We start from the raw sequence: 12,824 nt of genomic DNA on the forward strand, positions 1-12,824 counted from the left end.
CCTTGCCAAATGTAAATCTGGAAACAGGGCGATTTGGCAATGACCAAGACAAGACACATTATGGAATATGCTAAAGAGAAAAGACTGGAAAGCTGGTGGCCTTGCAGATGCCTTTGCTGTTATATACCAAGATAAAATGACAGGATAAAACAGGACTTTGCTAATATAACATGGCATTGCCTGATAGAAAAGGTAATGACTAGGAATTTTTAAAGAAAGTTTCATTACAGATATATTTTAATCACCTAAGTTGTGTGTAACTGCAGGTGCAGAAATTTAATCTTCACAACCTCTCTCTTACTGCTTTCCCCCCTATTTGAGTTTTACTGTTTCTTCAGTGATGTATTGGGAAAACACCTCCTTCTAACAGCTGCAGAACTTACTTAAAAAAGGGGCGAGTTCAGAACTTATTTGCAGTTCTTTGGAACATATTGTCCAAGGGCCTGAGCTTGTGAAGTTTGAGAATTCCGAGACAAATTCTGCTTGTGTTGCAAACTCCTTTTATTTATTTATTTTCCTTGAAATGCAGGAGGAGGCATTCGTGAATCCTATCAAAGCCACAAGGCCACTCTCTCTTATTCTTCTCCTTCTTTTAAATATTTCATGGTACTCCAGAAACAGTTTGCAGGGTGGGGCAAAGCCACTATGTGAGCTTCACTGTTAGTGGGCTGCTTTTGCTTACCCAAAAGGAGTGGGGGCACAAGGCTGCAGGAAGGTTGGAGCAGTGCAAGCACACTTATGGGGACAATCTGGCATTCCTGCCTATGTGTTTGCACTACCCTGACCCCCTTGCCACCTCACCTCTTCCTCTCCCTCTTAGCAGATAGAGGCCCACTTGCTAGGAAGCTAGCCTGGCCTTTCCACTCCACCCAATGAGAACCTTGAAGAGACAGAGGTATTATTGTGTTCCAAGTTCTGAAGTCTAGGAGGTGGGAAGACAGCTTGTTCCCTGGAGGTGGGAAGACAGCATTGTGCTCCCCTGGAAGGAGCAGGTTCATAGTTTGGGGACACTCCTGGATCCAGCAATGTCACTTGAAGCCCAGGTGGCCTTTCTGTGGCTAGAAGCGCAGCTCTGTCTGGCTCACCAGATATGGCACATTTTGGACAGAGATGACTTAGCCACTGTACTCGGTGCTCTGCTAACTTCCACGCTGGATTATTGCAATGCTCTTTCAATAATACAGCGTGGATTACAGATGTTGCCCTTAAGGAAAACTCAAAAATTTCAACTGCTTCAAGATTCAGCAACCAGATACTTTTAGAAAGCGTGTCCTCTCTAAAAGAGGGTACATGTTGTGGTGAGACCTGGAGACTGACCTCTTGGTTGTGGGTGGGTATATTGGACAGCCCCAACACCTGATTGGTAGGTCCCTCATTGCTGGGTTTAATCTGGCCAATGGGGAGCTGTCTAAACGGGCCGAGGGACCTATATATCCCTATGCACATGACCCAGAGCTTCCTTTTTCAGCTCGTTCATCGGAACACCTGCCCACCTCTCCCTATATTTAGGGCCTTTTGTGATTGACCTTGCTATGCCATAGTCTGTCGTCTGTTGTTGGGACAGGGGCATGGCAGGAATTTTCCCCACTTAGCTCATTGGCTGTTGCCATTTGGGTTTCGCCTGCTGCGTAGCAAATTGTCACAATTTGGAAGGTTGTGGATAGGCACTGGTTCAGGTGATAGGGATGGGAGAACGGTCTCACCATCCCTATGTGAAGGGTATTCCATTAAAGGAATCCAGGGACTCAACTTGGTTTGGTCAACCCTCGAGAGGGGGTTGTGCCTGTGCCTGAGTCCAAGGGAGCATCTGGGGGAGTGGACATGGTCCATTCCTGGGCTTTCTACCTACCTCAGGTGTTCACCCTTGGCTGACCTATGACAGAGCTCTGGGTCAGCGCTACCTGCAAGGGCGCAGGGAGCTAGTCGAACCAGAGCCTATGCAACCACTCACTTTCTGTAATCAATAAAGTTGTGGCCTAAATTATGCCAAAAACCAAAACTAAAATTTGAGTCAAATGTGTGTTTATTTAAGGGGGAGGTCTCTGGGTCTGAACACGCAACTCATGCAACCCCTGTTTAAAAACAGCTACATTTTGGATTACAAACACATCAAACCCGGAAGTGCGTGTCCCGGTTTGTGAACTTTTTTGGGATTACCTTTTTTTTGTTTTTGATTACAGACATAAAAAATTTGGAGGCCCTATTGGTGAAAGTGCACCTTGGGTTACAACCTGTTTTGGTTTATGAACGGGCCTCCGGAACGGATTATGGTTGTAAACTATGGTACCACTGTATTCTTATAAATGAGTCCTCCCTGCTTTGCTTAACAACCACAGCAGTTCTGTTTGAATGGGTGAAGGGTCAAACAAGAATAGGCAGGACAAGTCCCGCCCTCTCAGCAAGCAGGGAATCTAGATCAGGGATCTAAAGATTAGCATGAGTTCTCTTCAGGCATCCACTCTGAATCAATTAATCAGGATTTCCATGTTCTGTGCTGAAAACTTACGCTTAAGGAAGGCAGCCTCTTTCAGGCTCATTGGCTGGGCCTCATATTGTACATTCTCTCTTTTTTTTTAAATAATTTTTATTCATTTTCCAAACACATAGTAAAAAACAAACAAAGCACAAAACAAAGACATACAAACACTTATACATGTATAATTTCATACTCTTATTTTCATGTACCTTCTTTCCCCTGACTTCCCCATACCTCCCTTTCGCTGCATCCTTGTTTCACATTTCTTTAGCAACTCCTCCAGTCAATTAACACTTGATTCCCTTTCATTAAATTTTCTTTAACTTATTAGTTACAGCTGTAATTCTCTGTTTCTTATTCCTTGACATCTTAACACTCCTCAACTTTACAACAGTTTTTAAGATATATTTTGAATTTCTTCCAATCCTCTTCCACTGTCTCTTTCCCCTGGTCACGGATTCTGCCGGTCATCTCTGCCAGTCCCATAAAGTCAATCACCTTTGTCTGCCATTCTTCCAGAGTAGGTAGTTCTTGCGTCTTCCAATACTTTGCCAGAAGAATTCTTGCTGCTGTGGTGGCGTACATAAAAAACGTCCTATCCTTCTTCAACACCAATTGGCCAACCATGCCCAGGAGAAAAGCCTCAGGTTTCTATATTGTACATTCTCATCTCAAATTGAATGCTTGAACAAGGCTCATGTTAATCTCTAGATCCCTGATTTTAAATTTAAAAAACCACCCATACAAACTTTAATTTCACCTGCAATATATTTATAGAACTGATTACACTGATTGCTCCATTTGTTTCCTCTGAAGGGTCTACATTTATCACGATTAAAAGTTGATTACTTTAGATTTGTATTCCATTTTATTTATTTTTTAGAACAGCATTGCAAATCTCTAGATTATATATCAGCGCATGTATAGAGACAGTCCTCTTTCGCTGTTGTTGTTGTTTTTAAAACGGGGTCATTTTAGAATATGAAGGATTTTTCAGATCAAAAGCATGTGCTTCTATAAAGCTTAGTGGTAATTTTTCTGCACACAATTCCATTAGGCTTACAGAAAACATCTCCAGAGAATACCTTGAAAATCCATGGCATTTCACTTAATAAAATGATGTTGCAACGAAATGCTAATGTTATTTCTTTATTACTGCACTGATAATTACCCTAGTATTGTGCAGAAAATAGACTCTTCAGACCTACAGACACCAGCAACCTGTCTCAAAACTAGGATTGACAACCAAACAATGGGGCGGCGGGGGGGGGGGACATGGCTTGGTTTCATTTCTTTTTTCCTTGTGATCCACTAACGAAACCTCTCCTCCCTCTAACTGCTTCAGTTCCTTGGTCATTTTAATGCTGCACTTTTAAGCAAACAGACAGATCTGCATTGCTTCCAGAAACACACCAAAATATCAGATTCTACCTTCATCTCATTGCCCCTGAAATTGTGTTTTTTTAAAAAAAGAATTTTTGTTAAGTTTTACAATTTTATGTTCATCACAATAGCATAGCATTATTTCAAAGAAAAAGAAAAATACTGTTCCCACACTCCCCCCCCCCCCGGACTTCCCTCAACTTCCTTCTCTGGTTCTTTACACGTTAATTTCTCCTGCTTGTTTTGTTGTACCTTAATATTACAATCTTTTAGCTAAATTTTATCATATTCTCCTCATTTTTATACCATAGTTGTTTTCAAATTACCTCTTACATTTTATTGTTTTCCTATTATGATCTCTTAACCTCTCTATTTTATTGATTGTAAGTGTTTACTCAAACCCTGCTGGTGAGTCCACTTCTTTGCAATATTTCTGCAAATACGACATAAATGGTTCCCAACCTTTTTTGACGTCTGTATTGACTTTGTCTCTAAGTTTTCCAGTAAGCTTCGCCATTTCAGCATACTCCATCATTTTTTCTTGCCATTCTTCTTTAGTTGGTATCTTGTCATCCTTTTTTGGGCTAGTAGTACCCTAGCCGTTGTTGTAGCATACATGAATAGTTTTCTGTACTTTTTTGGCAAGTCATTGCCCCTTAAATTCTTAATGGCTTAGCATCATCAATCCTCGCATGACACATAGAATAATAGAATCTTAGAGCTGGAAGGGACCCAAAGGTAATTTAGTCCAACCACCCATAATGCAGGAAGCTCGGCTAAAGCATCCATGACAGATGGCCATCTGCTTAAAAACCTCCAAGGAAGGAGAGTCTACCACCTCTTGTGGGAGTATGTTCCACTGCTGAACACCTTTCTGAGAGACTGCATATGTGTCTGCAAGGAAAAATAATAATGACAAAAAGTAATCTGTGCAGAACATTACAGACATACTTCTCTATTTCCAAGATAACTGTGGTCCAATCTTTAGGAGCAGGTTAAGTCATCTCACTGGAATATCCTCCTTCCCAAATCATATATCTCCAAACATTTTACATTTGTGTTATCACTAGTGCAGTAACTCTGGAAATATTTAGGGCTGCTTTCAAAACTTTTGGCACATAGCATCACTGATGGAGCTGAGACTCCTAATAGACAAAGTGAGCCCCTTGTCTTAGCCAGAAGATGAGGAAGAGTGAAAGATCTGGAGGATAGCAGTTTGGTACCTCCAATCCTTCTGCTCCCATCCAGCCCATTTTCTCTCCTGTTCATGCCCCATCTGTAGGGTGGTGCAGAAGTCTAGGAGTAAAACTGGTTGCCAAAACGAAGTGGCAAGCAGTGCTACTGCCAGCTCCTATGGAGGTTCACCGTTCCTTAGGCAGAAGCATTGTGGGCAAGGTGGCTCCAAGAACAAGTTTTGGGATCGCAGTTGTCCATGCATTGGTAAACTCGTGGTTGGACTATGTGAGGCTACGTTTGGGATCGATCCAACAGCATAAAACACCGTGCTTGCAGCATCTGTGCTGGCTGCCTATCTGCAACCAGGTGAAGTTCAAGATGTTGGTATTAACATATAAGGCCCAATACATATAAGGCCCCACCAACATTTGTCCGATGAAAATAGGGATGTCCTATTCCATAATAACAATAACAGCAAAAATAATTTTATTATTTATACCCTGCCCAGCTGACTGGGTTGCCCCAACCACTCTATGCAGCTTCCAACATATATAAAAATATATTCAACCATTAAATATTTTTAAAAAACCACCTTTCCCATACAGGGCTGCCTTCCAATGTCATCTAAAGGTTGAATATAGTGGTACCTTGGTTTACAAACTTAATCCGTTCTGAAAGTCCATTCTTAAACCAAAAACCTTCTTAAACTGAGGCGCGCTTTTCCTAATGAGGCCTCCTGCTGCCGGTGCCCTTCTACTGCTTGGCTTCCATTTGTAGACCTAGGTAAAGTTTGCTAACTGGGACACTACTTCCAGTTTTGTGGAGTTCATATACGGAATAGTTCTTAAACCGAGGTACCACTGTAGTTACTTCTATCCTTGGCTCAAGGGTCCCATAACTCCTTACCCTCCAACATTTATCCGATGAAAATAGGGGCGTCCTAAGGAAAAGTGGGACATTCTAGAATCAAATCAGAAACCAGGACAATTTCTGTAAATCCGGGACTGTCCCTGGAAAATAGGGACACTTGGAGTGTCTGTTGTTGTTGTTTGTTTGTTTTGTGCTCCCTCAGCCACCCACACTACCCTAAATCTGACACTGTTTGAGAGACCACTTTATCCCTTATTCATCCAGTAGATATCTGCGGTCAAGATTTACCGCAGGTTCCAAAGATCTCAAAAGCCTTCTCCACAGTATCTTGGAGCAGGTCTTTTAGTATGGCTGCCCTTGTTCTATGGAATAGCATTCTTGCCAAGATATGTATAACAGGTGCTCACTATCTGAACTTTCTGGAAACAATGCAAGTTATTTTTGTTAGAGTTTCCCAGCTGGATCCCCAACATCTACTTTGTTAGGGTTCTAGTCTTGTTTCAAAAAGTATTTGCTGCTTTTGTGTTTTAAACTGTTTTTAATTGTCAATCGCCTCGAGTTGCTTGTTTAGAAAGCAATTTATAAATCATCATCATCAACAACATAAATCCTACCAAAGATCAATAATAATTTCATACTTCAAGCACATGGAGAAAAACCATATGCCTTTCACAGACCTGGCAGGCAGCTTAATAGGTTCTCCAATTTGAAGTTTTGAAGGTTTTTTTTACTTTAGAAAATCCTTTTTATCATGCACGTTTCTCCAGAAGCAGCAGCTGAATTTTGCTTATTTATTAATAGTGTCTTTATGGGGAAGACAGCCTGTTTCCCAGCAATAAACTGCATGTTAACAGATCATTTCTGACTAGCAGCCTGGTGCTCAAGTACCCATTTTTGTAGCAAGCAGAGCATATAATTACTACATCTTTGGTCCCCTTAATTGGTCAAAGAGGCAACAGCTGCCATTTTTGCCTTAATCAAAATATATGCTTCGAAAATGCATGCACAGAAATCATAGGTAAAGTAGCAGGAACAGTAATATTATTACCACTTCACTTCAATATACATGCTTGGCTTTTTCTTCCATCCGCCCCATGCCAGCTCCATCACTCTCCGTTTATTGGATCTGCCACAGAAACTTGTCTGGCTATTGATCCTGCAGAGTGTGCCAGTTTAGTATTGCAAGGTCACTCATAATTGCATCTCGGCTTCTTTTCCCTCCCTTCTTCCACCCCTTATTTTTTTCCAATTCCTCAACCTGCTCGCTTTCGCAAGGCAAACAGCTCTGGAAAGCAGCTACACTGGCACACTGAGAACTGGAATCCAACCAGTAATAAAAGCATTTTCATCTTTGAATTGGGCTGGGGAGTGAGGGGGGAAATGGTGGAAGGATTTAAAACTCATTTTGGAGGCCTGGTTTCGTTTGCAGATGATGGCGGTATGGCAGGCGTCGCAGACCATTCTGCTCAGAGGTAATTTGCTTGAAAGTGGTAAACTGTGGATGTGTGCAGGCAGACACACACACACACACACACACACACACACACAGCCCAGCATGTTGCAGCAGCTTTTAACAAACCCTTGGGGAGTTTGCAGTGTCAAAGCTGCGAGCTTCTTTTTTCTGTTACCAACAGGGATGGCATTTGCAGTTCTATGCCCTCTGGTCACATTTACACCTAAATAACAGAGTCAGACATTATGCCTTTTCTCGTTTCCTCTTCACAGAGTACAATAACCTTAGCACAGAGGGAGCAGCAGCGACATTTTCTTCCTTTACCCTCCAGTTACAACTCGGGTCAGGCGAGACAGCAAGCAGCAGCCAAATCCCAGCAGAATAATAACACAATAGCACTGATCTTCTCACTTGATTTAGATCTTTGAACAGAGCAAAAGGAGGCTGAATTAAAACAGGGGTCTCATTTACCCAGCTGCAAATTGCATTCAAGGATCCAAGATGTTCTGATTCCAAGAGAGCTACTGCTTATTATTTGGCTTCAGTTCAAGACAGATACATACCTATTTATTTATTTCTATGCAGCCTTCCAGAGAAGATCACTGCAGTCAACAGGAATTCTCACTTTTCTTGAGCCCTGTGCCAAAAGTTTGCTACGTCAATGTAGACAAGCTAAAAATGAGTCAACATGGTGAGTAGCTTGTGTGTTGGAACAGTCCCTAGGCTGTAGCATTACAGGCTTCAGCTGCAGAAGTGTCCAATTGCTTCTTCATAATATACATATAACCAGTGCTATTTTTTTCTAGAAAAAGAGGTTATGGAACTCACCATGAACACCTCCCTTGTTCTCTTGTAATGGCAATGGCAATGGCACCCACCTGAGAGGTGCAGGAATAGAGTTCTGGTGAGTTCCATCTAAAATAAAACTCTGCACAGAATCTTCCACACAGAGGACTACATATCAGTGTAATATAATCACAAGTTGCCAGATGCACAGAAGTTTGTTCAACTTCTGTAATGAAGTAATGATGGCCTTGGCTTCTAGGTGTGAAAGTTCATGCACCAGCAAGGACAGGTGGGAAAAGCTTTTATTTATGGTAAAGGACTCCTCTTTGAAGCTCGGAGGCTCAAAAAACTTGGTGAGGTCCAGGCCCAGATAAGGCCTCTTTTGTCGTAGAATTGTAGAATACATTAATATATATCTCTTACAAGAAATGGTAACAGCATATTTCCTTTCCTTGCAAATAGTGAAGCTAGTCTATTGTGAAGTTAGATAATTTTAGACTCTGGACACGCCAAGTTTGTCCCTGATTTAGACAAGTCATCCTGGTTTCTGATTAGATCCCACAATGTCCCACTTTTCCTTAGGATGTCCCTGTTTTCATTGGAGAAATGTTGGAGGGTATTCAGTATCCAGCTAACTCATGCAGTCCTTTGTGGAAGCAGAAAATTCTTCCATGGATGGAATGAATTATTTGGATACCACCCACTGATCCCACAGGCCTCTCCCCATTAGATAGTAACATGATTACTTCACTTACTTCAGAAAGGGAAAAGTCAGCTCATTCTGCTGAGTGGGAACTTGGAAAACTTTGACAGAATTCTGTCCTGATGGCACTAATGCCTTCTTTGATTCTTCTTTTACCTGACTGCAAAACTTGATTATTAATATGATTGTGTTCTGGACCCACAAGTAGGAGCCAACTAATAGCACCAAATAAACGTAACATTGCTTAGCGAGACAAGCCACGTAGAAAGTTTGTAGTGTAAACCTCTGCTTGAGATACTAATGTTCTCTGTGTGTGGATTCAGGGTGGAGGAAGGGGTGTGCGGTGGGTGGGGTCTGCCTCAGGTGTCACCACTGAAGGGGGGTGACAAAATGCCGGGCAGCACTCACCGTGGGGCCTGCAGTGCGCCCGAGCCACTCGTCTCTCCTGGGAGAGATGCAGCGGCTTGGGCACATGAAGGCTCTGCACTGCCCAAACAGTCCATCCACTGCCTCCCCCCCCCCCAGCTGTAGGGCGGCTGAGTGGGAGGAGGCAAGCAGACTCCGGAGGCCCCATGGTGCATCCTGATCCAGGGCGTGCCGCCCCAGGCGCCCAAGTGGCTTCCTCCGCTGCTGCATGGATTGCTCCCCGCTATGGAAAATCATTCAAGCATATTACATCACACTGCTCTTTGCAGTCTAAAGTAGCATAGTCCAAGAACAGTTTAACATTTGATTATGGGAAAATAAGTTTATGTTTAGATTGATATCCGAGACAAACCTGATTCAGAGCTCTTGCACTGAATGTCCTGCAACTTGTCAATCCGTGTATGGAAAGGGTTCTGTGGAGAAAGCTGAAATCCATTTATCTGAGAGCAAATTGAATTGCACTCAGAAGGACTTACTTATGAGTAAATATTCAAAGGAGCAGGCTGCATGTTTGTCAAAGTAAGATTATTTTTAAGTTATTGAGTTTCATCTGAATTGTACAGCGCGGTAAAACATATGAGGCTAGAAACCACACAGGGAGCTAATTTAAAAGTGTCAGGGAACTGTTTATTTTCCATGTAACAATATTAATAGAGATGTTGGCTAATCCAGCATTTTGAATTATATCAGGATTAGTGGTATAGTTTGGGGACAAGGCTATTTATAGGAATTGCAAATTATCTGCCGTTTAACGCGACCCGTGGATTAACTTCAGCCATCATAAACATGTTCATCTTCTGATGTTTGTGGTTTTTCAGTTCTCTTTGACAGGGGCTTTTTCAAGCTCCTACATGGGGGTGGGAAAATACCCTACTGTATAATAGAAGACACCAGAGTATTTAAATAAATGTATGTCTTTACATTTTAACAAAAGTAGGGGGTACTATTGACTGCACATATATTCACTTTCCTTACAGCAACCCCTTAGGGTGGAAAGGGGACCTAGGTGCAAAATGGGATGGATGGATGGAGGGGAATCAATGTCAGAGCTGCTGAAGAGCACATGAAACAAATGTCTGTAGGGAAGAGTATGTAACTGGATAGAATATGGTCAAAGAAAACCACAATTACGATATTATTTCCCAGCTTTCCCCCTCATCTGCCTCTGATCTGTGTTCCCCCTCAAACCTCTGTTGTAATTCTGAAGTGTCCTCTTCTTCTCTGGAAGAGTCAGGCTGGGGAAGCGGTCTCCACCATTCCTCCTCTGCCCAGTCCTTGACATATGCCCCTATTAATGATAATCTCCAACTATGTACAAGTTGTGCTGAAGCTCAAATCCATGCAGCATTCTTATACACCACCACTATATGTGTTTATTTGTAAGGTTTGATGGTTAGGCATTGGTTGATCGTATGATGGGGAGGTGAGGTGTCGCCATCGCCTGCCTATCCAAGCTTAAGGGTATTCCGTTAAAGGAATACGGGGGTGTGGATCTTGTCTGAAGCCTGGGGAGGGGCTAGGGCTATGCCCACGACACCATTGGGAACCCAGGGGGAGCTCGAGTTGGTTTGCATCGACGGGGCTCCCCCTCCTGGTGGTTGACCCTTACGGGACTCCCTGCGTAACGGGCAGGAGTCAGATATAGCTGGGTCAATTCCAGTGCCTAAGCCAATTCTTCTCACATCCTGTAACCAATAAAGTTGTAGCCTAAATTTGCCCAATAACCATTAACCTAATATCCATGTCCTTCTGTCTTATGCATCAATGAGGGGGTGGCTCTGGGTTCTTGACACGCAACTCTGACTTTTCCTGCCATGGAGGGGAAGGAGGCTGAAAGCAGCTCCAGGGTGGTGGTGGTGGCAGCAGCAGCGGCAACAGGAAGAGAAGCTGCAGCCATTGAAGAAGCGCTGTTGCTGCACTGCCACTCCACTCCATCCCAGCTCCTTCTGAGAAGGCCAAGCATGGCAGCAGTGTTGTAGCAATGTGGCTTCAATGGCTGTGTCTTCTCCTCCTCCTGCCGCTCTCATGCACTGGAACCCAGAGGAGAAGAAGGGTGGCCATGTTGCTGCTGCCTCTCCACCTCTCTGCGCCTGGCTCAGGCCTGACCCAGGAGTGGAGCCGTGGCTGGTTGGCTGGTGGTGTTGGGCCATTGCATGAGGAAGCTGCCGCTACAGCTCCCTTGTGTGCTGGAGCCAGGCTCTGAAAGCCCGGTCTGGGCACAGCTTCCCTCCCAGTGGCTTCAGCCTCAGTGAGGGAGCCTGTTGTGGGGGAGCCTAGTCATGCCCCCTCAAGAAAATGTGCCCTGGGCCACAGCTACCCCATGCTACCCCACTGTCCCCAGTGGAAAGCAGCAGGACAACAGGAAGCCCTATGGCAAAGCCCTAAGATCTCCCTCCACAAAGTTCCTTTTATTTATCTTTAAAAATATTGTGTCGGAGTATCCGCATGTAATGTGCCACCAGTTCTAGATCTTAACCTTATTCTACTATTTGCATGGATATTATGTTAAATATGTATTCTGTAGTTGACCTCCTTTGTAATGTTTTATTTTGAAATCTTTAAGATAATATTTTAGGGACACAGGTGGCGCTGTGGGTTAAACCACTGAGCCTAGGACTTGCCCATCAGAAGGTCGGTGGTTTGAATCCCAGCGACAGGGTGAGCTCCCGTTATTTGGTCCCTGCTCCTGCCCACCTAGCAGTTCGAAAGCACGTCAAAGTGCAAGTAGATAAATAGGTACCACTCCAGCGGGAAGGTAAACGGCATTTCCGTGTGCTGCTCTGGTTTGCCAGAAGTGGCTTAGTCATGCTGGCCACATAACCCGGAAGCTGTACGCCGGCTCCCTCAGCCAATAAAGCGAGATGAGCGCCGCAACCCCAGAGTCGGCCACGACTGGACTTAATGGTCAGGGGTCCCTTTACCTTTTAAGATAATATTTAAGTTTTTCAGTTATGTTACTTTATACTCTATATTTGACTTTCTTCAGATTGTTTTATTTATGTTTCATTGATTTAATATGCTGTAAACCGCTTTGAGATTTTTCTGAAGAATTATAAAGCTGTATAGAAATTTTAAAAAATAAAATAAATATTATATAAAACATTTATTTAATCCTTTATTGTTTTGCCCATGGAAAGGCCAAATAATGATTAGCTCATTTTGTTTGTTGTTTATATGCATTTTTCTGAAATGCAGGTCAACATCTGGTGCCTGCAAACCAGAGTCCATTTCAAAAGAATCATTTTATACCTGAAACAGATTGTGCAGCTTGGGGAGAAAGAAATGCTGTTTCTGTTTTTCGCTCATTGTTACTTTATGAACTTTTACTAATGCCTGGTATGCCAAACATATTTGAAACCAGCACATTCCCTTCTGCCGCCAATCTGGAAGCTGTTTATTTCTTTGTAGCACTTCAAGATCCACTTTCTGGCAGTCCTTAAATCTCCCGTGACCCGCCATTTAGAAAGCGCCGCTGCATAAAACCTCAGATTGACTTTTGGAAATAATTCATTACCTTAGAATTAAGAGAATAGTGTGCCCAGTCCCCTTAA

The sequence above is a fragment of the Podarcis melisellensis genome (assembly GCF_964234715.1).
Source record: "Podarcis melisellensis genome assembly, chromosome: 17".
Lineage (NCBI taxonomy): Eukaryota > Metazoa > Chordata > Lepidosauria > Squamata > Lacertidae > Podarcis > Podarcis melisellensis.